Raw genomic sequence first — 18025 nt, forward strand, 5'->3', positions numbered from 1 at the left:
TTAAAGAAGAATTAAATGATCAGATTCAAGAAAGATATGTAGCGTAGGGATTTAGAGAATTAAAAAACGAAATGATGCGTTTAAATATTTCACATGCGAGTATATCTGAAAACAATAGCGATATAAAAATACCATGGTTCAGAATACGATGCATTATAAAACTCACATTTTTAAATACAGACATTCAAATTACTGTATGTAAGGGCCAAGTGTGCATACCCGAGCCCAAGGATAGACCGCGTATCATACGTGAGTCCCACGAATCCAGTGTCGGAGGACATAAAGGAATCGCAAAGACAGTGGCGCGGATACGTCATAAATATTTTTGGGAAAATATGAAAAGTCAAGTTGAAAAATTTATTCAAACCTGTAGTAGTTGCCAAAAGAAAAAAATAGTACGCGTAAAGACTAAACAACCGATGATTATAACCGATACCTGTAGACGCATTTGATAAAGTTGCTATGGATATATTAGGGCCTTTGCCTATTACTGATAATGGTAATGATTATATTTTAACGATTCAGGATCAATTAACGAAATATTCAGTTGCCGTACCTTTTGTGCAAGCGAACTCAGAGGAAATTGCAAAAGCATTCACACGTAGATTTATTTGTCAATTTGGAAGTCCCAAAGCAATTTTGACGGATCAAGGTTCAAATTTCACTAGTTCCATGATGAAGAAATTTGCGAAATATTTTAAAATAAAACAATATTGCACATCTGCTTTCCATCCTCAATCCAATGGCTCGTTAGAAAGAAGCCACCATGTATTGACCGAATATTTAAAGCATTGATGAACACGATTGGGACAACTGGTTCGAGCATGCTATGTTTTCATATAATACTAGCGTACATGAGGGAACAAAATTCACACCGTATGAATTAGTATTCGGCAAAGCCACACGATTGCCATCTGAAATAAAGACAGAAAATCCGGTAGAAACGTATGACGATTACGTGAGCGAACTTATTGATAAATTAACTGATCTAAGGAAACTAGCCGTGTCAAATTTAGGATTAGCCAAAAAACGTTAAAAACATTTATGATAAAAAATTAAAAACACAAACGTATAAAGTAGGAGATTTTATATATTCATTAAAACCTAAAAAGAAAAACAAGTTCGATGACGAATACACAGGGCCGTATGAAATTGTGGAAATCCTAGAAAATAATAATATTAAAATATTAATTCCACCAAATAAAATTAAAATCGTACATGTAGACCGAACTAAACCTGCTCGGATTGCAGATCAGGGATGAAGGAAAAAGAATACACAATTACTGGTTTAAAAGATAATCCTGGAATATTTTTCGAGGCCGTTGGAGAAATGCGTACGTCCGAGAATTCTTGGAAGATGATAAATTCTTTGCAATTTATATATATACATATATATATATATATATTATATATATATATAAAATATGGAATATACCGATGTAAAAAAATAAAAGTCCCGGAACATACTTCCGGACCTACATATATATATATATATGTAGGTCTAGAGGTATGTTCCGGGACTGTTTACGTTTTTTGAAATGTACAGTCCTGGAATATAACGCATATATATGTAATCAGATTCAAAAAATTGTCCCGAAACGTGCCGTAGGACATGAATTTTTTCCAGGACAGTCCTGGAAACTGCCAAATGTCCTGGAATATACCGATGTAAAAAATAAAAGTCCCGGAACATACTTCTGGACCTACATATATATATATATATATATATATATATATATATGTCCAATAGACCCGGACGAAGGGCACTGTATTCTCTTCATATACATGTGTTGCGCACGTGGATTATACACATTATTGTATATATGGAACCTACAGTTTAACGCCGATTTCGAACGACACGCCGATTTCGAACGGCAATTTTTCGTGGCAAGACATACTCTTGGTGGTTTGCCATTGCCTTCCGAGAGGAGAACGAGCGAATAAAATTTTCTAGCTCTACCGGGAATCGAACCCGGGACTTTTGGCTCAATAGACCAGTGCGCTGTCTACTAGGGCGTTTTCCTACATCGACTTGCGCGATATTAAAGGTGCAACGGCCAAGCTTGAACGGCAAATGGACTCAATATTACAACAATGTGGTGATCACAATTCACATTGTGAAATACGACCACGATTGACTTCATTAATTGCCAAATTAAATAAGATAAAGCAGTATCAAGATCATATACGCGAACTCATAGGAGAATCCCGCACAAAACGAGCTCCCTTGGAATTTGTTGGACAACTTAGCAAGATATTATTCGGAACTTTAACCATTGAAGACGAATATGCCATGCGTAATGCAATAATGCATGTAGAAAATAAAACTAACGATCTCGCTCTGTTACTCGTGAATCAAACTGTAGCAACGCGCGTTTCGGGGAACTGTACAACGCTACATGGGAGATAAGGAAGCAGCTTAGCGCAATAGAAATTAAAGCGATGTTAAATCAAAGGCATCGATATTTTTGGGAAGTTATGACAAAACTGGATACAGAGATATTACAACATGAAATAGATTTAAATATTCTGATCGATGGAATATTATTCGGAAAGCAGGGATTCATCCACCCTCGTTTAATTTCACCGCAACAATTAATAGAAAATTGTAAGTTAATAAAAGAACAGAATCCCCATGCAGAATTTCCGGTGAGTACTGACGAAATCGGAATGGATCAACTTATAAAAATATTCAACTTACGAATTGCCTATTCCGGAAATCGATTGATTTATATTCTGCATATTCCATTATTGATTCCTGGAATATATAAAATGTATAGAGCCGTACCATTACCTGCCAGACAAGCATTCGACGAAACAAAATTCGCAATAATTAAATCTGACGCAGAACATATTGGAATAAGCGAGGACACCGATAGCTTCTACGAGTTTTGAGAAGGGGAACTGCGAGAATGTATATCGTCCAGCACCGTATTTATCTGCCCAGCTATATTTCCTTTGAAAAAGATACGGCAAGCGACAAGTTGTAATATTCAACTCTTACTAAATAAGAATTGTTACGTCCACCCTCTCACACGCCCGGAAAATTTGAAACTTTTTTAGATTGTAGGAAGACTTTAATCAGACCTTACTCATAAAAACAACGACTTACCGATAATAGAATTACCACCGAATAAGTTACCATACTTACTAGCATGACTTACCGACAGTAGGATTACCACCGAACAAGTTACCATACTTGCTAGCACGACTTACCGACAGTAGGATTACCACCGAACAAGTTACCATACTTGCTAGCATGACTTACTGACAGTAGGATTACCACCGAATACCGACAGTAGGATTACCACTAAATAAGTTACCTCACTCACTAGCATGACTTACCGACAGTAGAATTACCACCAAATAAGTTACCACACTAGCGATAAGTCACGACCTGCGCGATTGGCCTAACCTACCCACTAGCATATAAATATAGAAGATAAGTCACGATATACGCAATAGGCTTGGCCTATTCCATCAATGTATATACAACGAATAAGTCGCAATGCCCACAAGGGTTTAGCCATAGGAATTTCCCCGCAAACGCTTCCTTCAAGTAACGCAAACCTAAACCCTCCCAGACCCTTCCTGAAAACTCAAGACATGACCATAAGGAGAGAAATCGAAAGCGGAGCCGATGACGCAACTCAACCCTTCCACTCAGTCAACCCTTCCACTCGACCACCCCCGCCATCGGGAAAACAGGAATATAAAAACGAACATCCCAAGGGACGCGCTCAGTTCCCCGGAGTCCTACCTCGATCACGGACTCTCCAGTTAAGTAACCACTGAATCCTTCTCGAGTCTCTCTGAATCCAGAACCTTCCTATTTCTACATCGAGAATCTTCCTATCTCCACGTGCGTTACCAAACCCAGAGCCTTCAGCTCTCTCACTACATATAGAATTACGTGTCACCATATATACATTCCTGATTGTAATCTTGTTACTTTTGTAATCATATGTCCTATGTAGAATTATCGTAATATACAATCATTTTTATACAATATCTTATTCTACAAATTCTTACACCTCTTCGCACATCATCCACTGATCCCACTTATACTACATCCACACACGAGCCCAGTGCCGTACGAGCGGCACGTCTCCGCCTGTGGGTATTCTAATAATTGCAATAAGGCATCCGAATCGCCGGTCCTCCCCTTGTGCCACATCTGCGTACGAGGCAGTGCCGTACGAGCGGCACGCTACCGTCCGTGGGTGTCTGGAGAGGGGCAGTGCTGTACGAGCAGCACGCTTTCTCGCCACGAGCAAGGAGAGCCAACCGAAGCGTATTTGTCTTTTAACCTCAATCAGTAGTTAACAAATGCCCAAGACGCGACGAAGCGGACTCAAGGTACGCACCCGCAGGCTCAACCGCCTTTTGTTCGGGACCCCTCCGAATCCATTGTTAGGAGTCCTTTCCGATTACGCGCCTGATCCTGAATACGAAAAGTACTTCGTCGCAAGTTCCGCGTGCAAGGCGGACGCGAGACCAAAACTCGAAAACGTAACTTCAGTGCGCAAAATTAACATTAAAAGTATACAATACATCTACGTTCCACTGGACAAGGCCGAGTCTCGAGCAGATTACCAGGCATTCCGGAAGGCCCAGAACTATCGGCTAACCCCGATCACTTTCACACCGGGAGGAGATTCCGACAATCCACCACCAGTTCCATCTTGGGAATTCATCGCTTCAATCAAAAAGGACGACTCCCGCCGAATCCGCCTGATCCAGCGCCGCGCCGAGATTCTACACCTGTGGTTCGACGCCTCACCACCAGAACACTGGGCTACCGCGGATCACCCATTGGAACTCGACTAAAGGTAAGTGACGACGCCCCTAGGCGCTAAGCGAACGGCATGAGCGATCCGCGCACGCGACGCCCCGCGCGCCGACTAACCCCACTGGCCTCTAGAATTGCGCGGCGGAATTGGTTATCGCGCGCCGTGTGTGTCTTTACTATCTGCCATCAAAATCGTGACAGCAAACACTACCTCTGTGAAGAGTGTTTCCGAGACCTAACGGGCCCGCAACGCCGCCAGTACGACTGCTTAGTCCGCCATTATATGCATATCGGTTACCGATACAAAGTCGAAGAGTGCGATTCGTGCGACGTCGTGATCGGAGAAATCCAGAGCCCCTCCGCGTGTACCACGTGCTGTGAAATATTCTCTAACGTAAAACGTTCGGTGGAACACAAGGGAGGAGACTAATATTTAGAACGCGAATCTACGATAATTGCCATCTCCCAAACTAGAGTTTAGCGCTCCATTGTTCATGTGTCCCGGACATCCAGTAAATCGGCAACCTCCGGAGGTAGTTTCACCCCCTAGCCCTATCAGAGCATGGCTAATGACGGGAATCTGTGTCTGGTCGTTGTTTTTCCAAAATAAAACTACGGGGGTCATTATTTGTGAGGATTGCCAGCTCGGCCAATACCAGCCCTTCCGGCAAGATTTCGAAGGCGTTCTCAGGCACTTCGTGCAATACGGGCCGCAAATAGAGTTCCCCACGTGTAGCGAGTGCAGTAAGGTTCTAGCCGACTGTCGGCCCGCTTTCGAATGTTACGCATGTACTAGAGTAGAAGAACCGTTTGAACGATATCTGACGAATCCTCTGAATCAACGGTACGGTGATGAACTACCGAATTGAAATCTCCCAGTGAGGGTGCGGATCGGGCAAACGATTTGGTGACGAGCGTCTGGATAGCAAATTACCTCGGTCGCAGGTATCCCCGGATAGAGCCCCTTGGCTCGATAACCCGAAAAGCGACTAGTCCCGTATAAGCGATCCGAGTACCGCCCCCTTCGCGGCCGCGATCTATCGGGACGTAACAGAATATAGAATTAGAATATTGCAACATAGTATTACAAAACCTACGAGAAACATACTGGAAAGCCTTAACTACGCCCGGAAATTGGATATATACTGCAAGAAAACGAGAAATAGTTCGCATAGAATGCCAACAAAGCAAACAGGAAAAAATAAGTAATTCTGGCATTATTTCCATACGCCAAGGATGTAAAATTAAAGCAGGGACTACTACGATGAGCCATCCATCTGTTCACTCTATAGAATTCGTACAGCATTATACTCCAATGAACAATCTAAGCATTTTACAATTGTACGAGCCTATCCGTGAAAAATAACAAATCGACCTGGCAGAAGCGACACGTGAATTATGGACGATGAATAATAGCCACGTATCAACGACTTTTGATGACATCATTGAAAAGGCTCGCCAGATCAAGGATAGACGGATGCAAGAACAAAGACTTATCACCTACAGTGCCGTAGGATGGGGTATGAGTGTTCTCGGAATACTTGTGGTTATTATCTGGATGATAAGCAGGACTTCTTGGATCAGCAGTACTGCGAATTTATTTTATGCACGATGCAACCGTGACAAAGGAACCAAGGGACCTACCCCTTGCTCCTCAGTAGAGAATAAAAGCCGAGACACCGAGCCCGAATGTGAACAGTCTGGCTCAAGAACAGCAACGCTCCAGTGTAATCTACGAGAAGAAGCACAAGAAGCAGAGACGCACGGACGACTTGAGAAAACACAGCAATAATTCGTAAGTGACCAAACCACACGACTCCGTACCAAAATTTAGTCTTTGGTTTGCGCTCACTTCACAGGATGAGAAGGAGCAGCTATCATAACAACCATTATAAACGTTGGCACAGGATACTGGGACAACTCCGCCGGATTATTTTGATGACCTGGAATTGACGAAAATCTACCGATGGACCTCAGCGCAGCGCAGTCGTATCGACGATCGCCAATTCCAATGCAGCGAGGACCACCGGAGCGCGACACTAGATCTGGCGTCGACGTCCATCCCAACATGGACCGTGACTGGCCCGGTCCGACTGATCCTGAGGTCTACGCCCGAGCTCAGCGCCCGCCGACACCGGCGAACACAATCTACAAAGTGCCGCGGATGTCAGTGGCATCCGTGGAAGCAGCTCTAACCGGCATGGAGAATTTGATTGACGAGGTGCTCGAAGAGATCAACCGTAAGTCCCCCGTCGATGACAGCCTGGGCAGCGAGGTGACAGGCACCGTCAAACTGCCTGATGTCTCCAGACCTCCGCCCCGTTACGCCAACATCCCGGCAACGCAGACGAGCCACGAGTACGTGGCAATGGGATCATCTACGCGAGCGGAAGCATGCAGCAGCCGTGGGTCGCATTCTCTGAGCGGCCTGAGCACATCGATAGGCAGCCCGCTTGCCTTAGGAGAACCATGTGGATCGTACGATCACTTCGCTGAACCTGCAAGCAGACATCATATAATAGGTGAGCGCCCTATGCTTCCCATACCGCAGGGCTCGCCACCCCCTCCTACACAACCACCACTATCAATACCGATTTACTACCGCGATTACTCAGATCCACTTGTAAGACCGGCCTATGACTTTATATGTCACTCCGCGTGGTATGCGCAAGTCGCGGCCGAACTCGCGCTGTGTGCGGATTGTGCGACAAGTGAACACACATTCTGCATTTATAACCGACCAAACGCCGTATGGCGACAGCTACACCTTTTTTCGCGAACTTTCGTCCATACAACCCTACATTGCGGGCGATGTTACAAGTTATTGATAAAAACCAAACGCACCATAGATTGTCATGAGTGCCGCATCACTATAATAGATTTGCACGGGCGTACCGAACATTTGACTTATCAGATTCTATGCGAGGCGGTTATTCCTCGTGGAACACGTTAAGCAATACACGATACATACTTATAAAATACGTTTGCGAAAAGCTATAATGCTATTATATTTTATATATATAAATAACCTACATTATTATACTTTTAAATATGCTTATCGAATATTTTGCGTTATATATACGTATATTCAGCTTTATAAATTACCAATCGATTTTCTTACAGTGTACTGTTTAGAGGGAACTGTCCTATTATTAAGCACATTTGTATTAGTGCTAGGACTACTCCGAATAATAAAAGAGTAACCTCTATTTTGCGATTGTAATAAACATTAGCGAGCGACCTTACTATAATACTAACCTCTCAGAAAATATTAACCATACTAATACTTATTATATGTACATGGTGAAGGGATTGAAATAAAATAATAAATTTTATATAATTAACATATGATTATACTTAATGAGCACGGTGGAGGACCCTAATTTCCTAAGAATAAGTACTTTGAAAATTAAATCGTAGCAATCAGTAGAATGTAATCTTAATTCTATATTAATAATTTTAACTTTAACTTATATACATGCATAGAAAAGGGGAAAGAGTACGCTGACACACACATATAATAGAAAATAAAAAAACACATATATTTAATTAATCTAAAAATACAAGTAACTTAAATACTTTACTAATTGTAAGATTACTATTATAACGTATTCATATTCACACTCGTAGAACAAGCCCATCCAGGATAATTTCGTACCTATTCCTCACCTGAAATAAGATAAAGGAAAATACATTAATATTCCCATATACACATATATTCATAAGAATATAAAATAAGATTGAAAATACTTATCCTTATTAATTCAGTCTCAGCTCACTAATACCTCCTATCACCTGTAACAATAACGAAATATATTAATTACTGCACTCTTATAAGATAAAACCGTTATATATAATCAATAAATAATTATCCTTACAGAGCTAAGCAAAATGTCAACGACAAGCCTTATGCTAGAAGTGAAAAGACTACGTAATTTTGCTTATCGCCTGGATTTAGACGAAGCTAAGGAAAGAACACGCGGCAAATACTTGAATATATTTAAACAAAAATAATAAAAAAAAAGGGAGAGACTAAAATTATATGAATGAATGTAGTAACGATAGAAATAGCATTAACTTACTTTTAATTTATCCTTATCATATCCGTCCAACGAAATCACGGTGACAGTATAGACAACCAGCCCTATAATAAAATAAGAATAACATATATTAATAAATACCCGAATAAGTAACATACGGAATGAACATTGAAAACAAATATGTGCGTTTATATATGTATGCAAGTACAAATATACACGTGTATATGCCCAATAAAATAGAAAAAAAGAGAGAAGAGAAAGAAAAAAATATATTACTAATCAAATCTATATATATTCTAGAACTACTTAAGTACATTGCTAGACAACTGTTTTGTCAATGGAACTATTACCTCGATTTAGATAAATCTAACTGCAGCAACACAGCTCTTACACTGCCAGGCACACTTTAGAATCCTGTAATAAAAATTACATAAATAATTAATTATCTATAAATATAATCATACTCTATACGACATAAATTATACTTACTAATAAAAGTTCGGGGACCGAACTTCCCTAAGGAGGGAGATGTCACGTCTGACGGTATAATCACCGCTATATTCCAGCCGCATAAATTTTTCGATTTCCATTCTAATTGCACAGCATCTGAAAACAATATGAGAATAAATAATCACACCTTAACCTAACTGTCACAACAATCACTCAGCTGATGCGAGCACGCGTTCTTAAAGTAGTAGACACAAGCTTATAGAACATGGCTTCCTTAAGGGGTCTTTTCAAGCTTAAGCCCTATTTTCATGAATTACACTATAAACTTTTTGGACAATTGCTTGTTAAAACTCCCCAGAATCACTAAAATTGATCGTAAATAAACATTACAGGCTTTATGAGATCCTTTATGCATATAAAATTCATTCAACACACGAATAAATACATAATCCATAAGAATAAACTCAGAAAATTAAAATAAAATATAAATAAATAAATTAAAGCAGATTATTTATAAGAACTAACCTTTTGTGCCTAAGGAACATTATCACGCTAAAATAATAATTATCTCATTAGCATTTTTTCAAACATGATTGTTATAAACAATTAAATTATATTATTAACAGACTTAGTTAGTGTGATTACTGGAACTATCACAAAAAGTCAAACAACTTTGGTTATAAATCATTGTTGGATCTCTCAAAATAAACTAATTAACAATAAAATTTATCATAAAAATATTATTAAAGATAATGAATAAAATCACTGCAGACACTCAGCAGAGCATGTCAAGTAACCTCACAAAAACCCCTACATCATATCTCTTCTTAATTCCGAGATATAATTAAAATTTATGGAAATCCATAAAACACAGAAATTTTAAACAACCTAAAATAATGCCCTTAATTGTCCGAACACAACAAAAGAAACCCCATCTTTTTATCTCTTACCGTTCTCGAATTATAAATTATTAAAGTTTCACGTCCGCCATTTTGAATTTCCTACCCTTTAGACTTACAAAGACCAAATCACTTTTACATTAATATTTTAATTTTTTATACATTTTAAAGCTGAAAAATTTCATTTCTAAACAAAAATTTTGACATTTAATTATTATGATAAAAATGGAATCTCTCATACTCCTAAACACCAGTAACGTTAACGCCGATTTTCTATTTAAATTAATTAAACTAATAAATGAAATTAAAAATTGAACATTCGCCCCATGAAAGACGAGGATAGTTTAATACCAGTTCACAGAGAGTAAGACAAGGATAGCCCTATAGACTCTTAATAAATTAAAATAAAAATAAAAACAAATAGACGGAGATAAAACAATTATAGAAATACATTCTCTTATATTTATGGAAAAACGCTACATTGAAATAACTATTATCTTATTAATATTTTTCAAAACAATTGTTATAAACAATTAAAATTATATCAATACCATTTTACTAACTACGTCATCAAAATCATCTCGAAAAACCGATCGACTTAATGAAAAAATACTTACTACAAGATTGTTCAATTTTGCAACTTATTTTTATAAACAATTATAAATAAATAATTAACCACACTAATAATAGCCGTTAACATGTGCCCCAGGTTATGCACAATAACTTTTGTATAAGTCAAAACCTCGTCACTCCTCTGGTTGAGGCTACAAAAAATTCCAAAGGGAAAGACACCCAAAATAACGGTTTAGCATGGGAGTTGTGCCATATAATTGATATTATACGCCCTAATTATCGAAAATTCGACTGGATCGAACTTCAATCCTTAATATCTCTTAAACTACGCCTGCTAAAAATACCCCGTTTGCATGTAAATTAAGTTTGAACCTTTCTCATCAAGCCCGTATAAAAAACATAATTTTTAACAACTCGCTACACCTAATTAATTAACAAAATACATACCTCCAGTTTGCATTCGTCCATATAATTGACAATTATGTGGATGAAACAATTATGTGGATGAAAACTCGTTCGGGTAAACACGAATTCTGACCGCGCACGTAACCTCTGCATCAGTACACCTACGAAAAATGATAATAACTTTTATTTCTGCAATTGTTTATTTACAAAATATTTATAACAATAAAATAACGAATGCTCATAAACAAGATGATATTAGAAATTCGAAACCTCTTAAATAAAGAGAACATAACAATATCGATACGCGAATTAAAAAGTACCAATTTATTTAATTAACAATTTGTTATTAACAAATACATATATTAACAATAAAATTTTCCAATGCTATATTATACTTTAGTAAAAGTCCTACAATATGTTTCCTATACACTCCTATCAAATTCCCAACCATTCGCGAGATATAAAAATAATAAAAATCTTATTATATATATATATATACAATAAACAATTTAATTTCATTGATTTCCTGTACTAATGAGAATGCTGACCATTTTCACCTGCACGGTATATTATTAACATGATATTAGAATCATTATTACCGCCGCTAACATCACTTTTATCAATATTATTATTAACAAAATATATATATATTTACTAAAATTAATATAAACCTCGAGCGTCAAACGCCGAAGCGTTACTCACGAACCTGAGAAAGATAAAATTGTATTATGCGTAGCATAAGGAACACGAATCCGAGCGAGATGCGAGTATTGTACGATCTGAAAGAGAGAAAGAGAGAGTCAGATATACTATAGTAACTGTTAGACGAAGAGAGCAATATCTTTTATACTTTAGACATACTAATAATGACTTTAATTGTATTATTGAATTATTCTACCCTATGTAAAGTATGTCTGAAGAAACTTAAATAATATTCAACATATATTTGAACATTTTAAAATTAAAATATTGAAGACTTTTTATTTTCCTTTTTGATAAAAGTCATATTGAAATTTCATAATGAAAGTAGGTATCGCTCTCAATACAAACCGTTGTTAGACTAGAGAATAAAAATGGAATTCAGATGAGTCACCTGTATGACTCATTCGAGTGAATCTAGTCTTCGCATAGACCATATATGGACATGTCGAAGCGGAGCGCAACGCATGACCATATAAGGTAATGAATTTCAAGACATCACCCCATGACTCATTGCTGGCAAGCGAGCCACACCACTAGAAATAGACTCACATCCGCTAGACAACGCCCTATGACGCATTGTAACGAGGTGCGGTCACCTCCCACTACCGTTTCTAAAATTGTATAAAAGCAGAATCTTTCACCCTCTCGACGGAGAGTGTGAAACGAGCCAGGAAAGGTCACATATCTTATACTTGTTCCATCCTCCCACATAAGTCACTTGTATCGTAAAAGTTCTACAATAAATATCATACTCCTTTATATCAAAAAAAAGATAAAGATTATTGAATTATCTACCTTCGACGGATCCAAGGAGCCATAATCTACATCGCCGACCAGCAGCTAATTATCCTGGGGTTTTACCTCCTTAACTGCAAGAAGAACCCATAAAAATTGATTTCGACGGAAACGTTCTGCCGGATCGAGCCACCTCGCATCACCCAGGACGTCACACCAGGTGCATCATCCACAGGAGTTGGGCACTCCTGACGTCGAGGGGCACTTCGCCGAGCCCACCGAGTCCCGTCGAAATCCGTTGGCCGGGGAACGAAATAGCGGACCGTCCTGAGTCTCGCACTAGGTGAGTCATTCTCAGGGAAAGGACACCCCTGATGAACGGGGACATCCCCATAAACATCCGTGCCCGGTCGCCGTCGAGATCCGACGACCGGGAACAAAGTTACGGAACCGTTTGCCATTTCGCGACCTAGACATCTTCTACGGGGAAAAACCGCGGAAGGCGCTTTACTAGGTCCAGCGTAAAGGTCAGGAGGGGTCGACGTCGTTGGCGAGCCTGGTGCTCTGCACCCGGACGTCTTCCTCGGGGAAGTCGCCCGGATGGAGGTTGTATGTATGATAATAGACCTGGCGCACAGGTCGGCGTCAGAGGCCGCGCGAGATTCGTCGCGGTGGAAAACCGCTACCCCGTCGCCAGGACGGAGCGACCGCGCGAGCGCAACGCGAGTGGAAATTTCCACGGGGTTCGGCGCGAACGGCGTAAACACCCGCGTGGAAAAGTACCGGAGTCATATACGTAGTTAGCGGCGAGAGAAAGCGGAATAGACGTCGGAGTGGGGGTCACCGATACCGATGGTGGGGAGCTCGAACGAGACAAACAACTCGAGGCAGTCTCTCGGGGATGTTCGAGCGAACAACACGTAATAAGCTTCGCTCTTTCGTCGTCGCGCTAAGTCACCGCGAACGTTATACGAGTGCGATAATTGCGATTCGTCAACATTCATAACAACCGGGAACGCCCGCGGAACGCGTTAATTGTCGTCTTTACATTGACGAACGGCCTTTTTAGACCGAAATAACTTCGTGCGTCGTAGATAAACGGGGCGTATGTGCCTACGTATACGAGCGTCCGACATCTTGTGTGACTCGAACTTTTGTGAACAACCATCACTGGAAATCAATATTATTGAATAAATTAAACATCCTTTTCGTAAAAGATTTCGAAAATTCATTAAATTGGATTTACCTTCTACTTACCTGATCCATTGGCGTCGATCACTCAAAGTCCCTCGTTGATCCTGGATTCCGGTGGCAGCGACGATCCTGATCGGCGGTGGCAGGAACCTGAAAAAAGAAGATTAATTAGTCTGATTAATAATTAGAGAGATCGTTCGATACTTACCTTCTCGGTGGTTCAAAGGTCAAACCGAGTGGCGACCGTTGATTTCTAAGGACACGTAGCGTTGATTCGTGCCTCCAGTAGTATCGTCCGGTTACAACCTTTCGTACGGACACAAGTCGACCCAAGTCGCGTTCTGTCTTTGTTCGTCACGGACGACCAAGAAGACGAGAACGATGTTCGTTGCAACTTGTGTCACTAAAACAGACATGACCCATAGCGTACATGACATCAACCATATATAAACAATAAACGTTTTACCTGCCTACACCCGTCACTCAAATAAACCGAGATAGTCGAGAATTGGTTTATCTTCAAATCTTAAAGTCACGCCAGACAAACTTGCCGAACGCCGAAACATATAAGCATGAAGAGACGTGCGTGGTCCATATGCCGGTGCCGAAGGAACGAAACTACGCCGTTTCTTTCGGCATATGATTCAACACCTCGACAAGTTTGTCTAACGAGACCTTAAAACTGGATTTTCACGAGCCGCTGAAACCGACCGTTCGAGCGACAAAACGGATCACGTGACGACGTTTGTATCGTTTGTATGGTACCAGAGAGAAACCTGAGAGCGGCCACCAGGATCATTCCGTTCCAGCGGACGTATACTGACGCGCCGCCTGAGAAAGTGGACGTCAACTACGTCGTTACGCTCGGTAACGGTACACACATGGTTCGTGTCCGAACTACTCAGATGGAGGGGATATGCCAGTCGGCTGACTCGGCACTCGGCAAGCTTCGAGCGGGAAGAGAAGGGCAGACATACGATCTGCTGTCTCCTTCTCGCTTGAGCTGTGACGTAGCTGCTTAGCACGCGCCGGCTATGCCACGATGCCATGCATCGCTCCTCGCGTCTCGCCGAATGCCGAGTCTCGCGTTGGCAAATCGACGATGCGCTATACGTTACATTTACGTTTATATTTACAAATTTTAATTTTTATATTTATAAATATATATATATATATTTGAAATTTATAAATATAAAGATTGCAATTATAATTAATTAAAAAAATATTTATAAACATAAAAACTAAAATTCGTAAATGTAATGTATAGAAATTTCCGTTCTGGCAAATTTGCTCTTATATCAAAAAAAGTCTTACATTAAAAACCTTTACTTTAGCATAATAGTATTTAAATTTAATATTTAAATGCATAACAATAATTACATATTAACTATATCGAGAAAAAAAGTAGTTCATAATGTTCTTTTTACTCTTATTAAATTTATATTAGCTATTAATGTTTATAAGCGGCCACGAGCAACAACAGAGAGATATTGAATTAAAATAAAAACAATTTCTTAAATAAACAATACACATGCTTAACGTTTCGACTGTACTTAGTCTTCTTCGGAACGGATTACTACGATAGAAGAAGATAAATATAAAAAAACATGATAATTAATGTTCAAGTTTACATACTAAAACATTAAACATTAGTCTAGACTAAAACATTAAACAATCATCTAATAATATAAACAAAGTAAACAATAATCTAATTAAATCACAAATATAAAAACGCCGGAATAATCGAATAAAACCATAATAAGATAAATTTATATTTATATTGAGAAGTGGTAAAATCTCTTCTGTCAGGAAGAGAATGTAAAGAATTATTAACGGAGGTATTCTGATTTAAAAGATCTTTAAAATATATATTTTTCAGGAACTTTTTATAGGGAAACGAAGAAAGTGAATAACGTTAAACTTTGCATGTTCTCTCTCTTCACCTTATTTTAAAAATTTATTTTTATTTTTTAAGTAACAAAAATGCTCTTTTTTTCTGTTATATCCTGGTCACCATAAATGACAGACGGTGTAAATAATTCTAGCTGTTCTAGGTATCTGAAACGCAAAAAGCTAAAATTTTCTTATTCAGAAGAAGTATATGTGACTATAGTCTGAACTAGAACTAAACCAATATTTCCATTCTAGGTTCTAGGCGGCTTTTTTATCAAAAATATTATTAATCAATATTAAATAAACCATTTACGATCTGAGCTTAGATTTTATAGTAGTCTAATAATATTTTTTATATACTATATTTACATATTTTTCCAACTTTAATCAACTATAATACGCGCCGATTAACTTGTCAGACTTACAACACAGCTCCTATTGGATTAATAAAATCCCCTCACATCCCTCTAATTAAATCGATTTAAATAATAGTAAAGAATTTACTACTCCAACAGGAGCTGTGTTGTAAGTCTGACAAGTTAGTCAACGCTCAATTTATTAAGATTGGAAAAAATATACGTGTAATTATACATAAAAAATATTATTAGGCTATTGAGATCCAAGCTCGAATCGTACACGGCTTATTTAATATTGATTGATTGTATAACGGTCACATAAAACGGTCTTATTTCTCTTATATTATTAAAAATCAGAATAATAAATTTATTTCGCCAGTGAATAGAATAACAGTTAAAGCAGCTTAAATCGACAGTAACTGGCAATATATAACGTCTTTACCGATATGAACATTGAAAAAACCGTGAGCCAACTCGCTTTGTCGGATTCACACAGCACTTTTTCGGATCAATCATCGAGACGTTATTAATTTCGACCAACGCTTTTGGTCAAAAGATGTAATTTCTAAATTAATAGTTTTAAATTTTATTAAAAATATTAAAAATATTATAACTTTTTTCAAAATTTTGTTAATAGAATGAGAATATGAGCAATACCTTAACGAATTAATAATGCAAGGACATACAGACGTTATTACAACCATTCGAGAAAACTGTTCAACATTTTATGTGTTGCTGCAGAAGAAATTAGTAATGTCGGCGGACAAATTATACGCTAGTGGCTAGTGCTGCTAGAAAAGATCGTAGTATTTTAAGGATACATGCTGTAGATGATATTGCTTGTCCCTCGCTTGCAGTTTGAAAATGTTTGATTATTAAAAACATTTGATTATTAAAACCTTACATTCAAAATAACGCTTATAGCAGATAAACAAAAATCTTGTCTGTATTTGACATCACACTTGTGAAAATTAAGCGTGTAAAAAATCTGCAAAAGAAATGTAAACGTGCAAAGAAACTATTGTCAATAACATCACACATACACACACAGAAGAAAATGTAAATAATTGATTTCTTTATTATTACAATAATTTAAATATTGAAATTATTTTGTACCATGCTTTCTCACACTTATATGTATGTGATTAATAATAAAATATGTTAATGACAAATAATAAATTGTGAAAAAAGTTTTTTCTAAATGTTTTTGAAAGACTAGTATATGATGCTTTATATAAAAATAGAAATTAATAATATGCGATAAGTTTCAATACCCTTGCGGTACTCGTTTTCGAGAAATACTTGTGTAAAGTACGCGATTTGAAGTTAACTTCTTATTTTTTAGTTGTTATATGTAATATTTAGTAAATTAACTTTAGTAAAATAATTTTTTTTTTTTAAGCATGAATACAAGTTGAGTATGACTGGAGCCGGAGAAAGTCTTTAAAAATAGGTATTTTTCAGGAATTTTTTATAGGGGAATGAAGAAAGCGTATAACGTTAAACTTTGCATGTTCTTTTAATCTTATTTTAAAAATCTATTTTTATTTTTTAAGTAAGAAAAATATTCTTCTTTTTTGTTACTTTTATATTATATCTTGATCACTAAAAGACGTAAGTATGAGAGACGAAGTAAATGATTCTAGCTGTTCTAGGTATCAGAAACGTAAAAACCAAAAATTTTCTTATTCAGAATAAGTAATATGGGCTATCGTCTGAACTAGAATAAACATTTTCTTTTAATAAAATACTAATAAAATTTTGAAAAAAGTTATAATGTTTTAAATAAAAAAGCCGCTCAGAATGGAAATATTGATTTAGTTCTAGTTCAGATGATAGCTACACTTTTGCAGAATAAGAAAATTTTAGCTCTTTGCGTTTCAGATACCTAATAAAACAGCTAGAATTATTTACATCGTCTGTCACTTATAGTGACCAGAATATAACAAAAAAAAGAGCATTTTTGTTACTTAAAAAATAAGAATA

General features: G+C 37.8%; 1 long non-coding RNA gene across 1 annotated transcript in view; it reads right to left on the reverse strand.

Annotated features, from left to right (window-relative positions):
* Positions 1–8572: 8572 nt before the first annotated feature.
* The window catches only part of LOC139823628 (uncharacterized), a 310568-nt gene continuing 301115 nt past the window's right edge, over positions 8573–18025 (reverse strand). Inside the window, exon 5 of the long non-coding RNA XR_011734829.1 lies at positions 8573–8587. This is a non-coding gene — a long non-coding RNA (uncharacterized lncRNA). The remainder of the gene's footprint in view (positions 8588–18025) is intronic.

This window comes from Temnothorax longispinosus, unplaced genomic scaffold (assembly GCF_030848805.1).
Source record: "Temnothorax longispinosus isolate EJ_2023e unplaced genomic scaffold, Tlon_JGU_v1 HiC_scaffold_15, whole genome shotgun sequence".
NCBI lineage: Eukaryota > Metazoa > Arthropoda > Insecta > Hymenoptera > Formicidae > Temnothorax > Temnothorax longispinosus.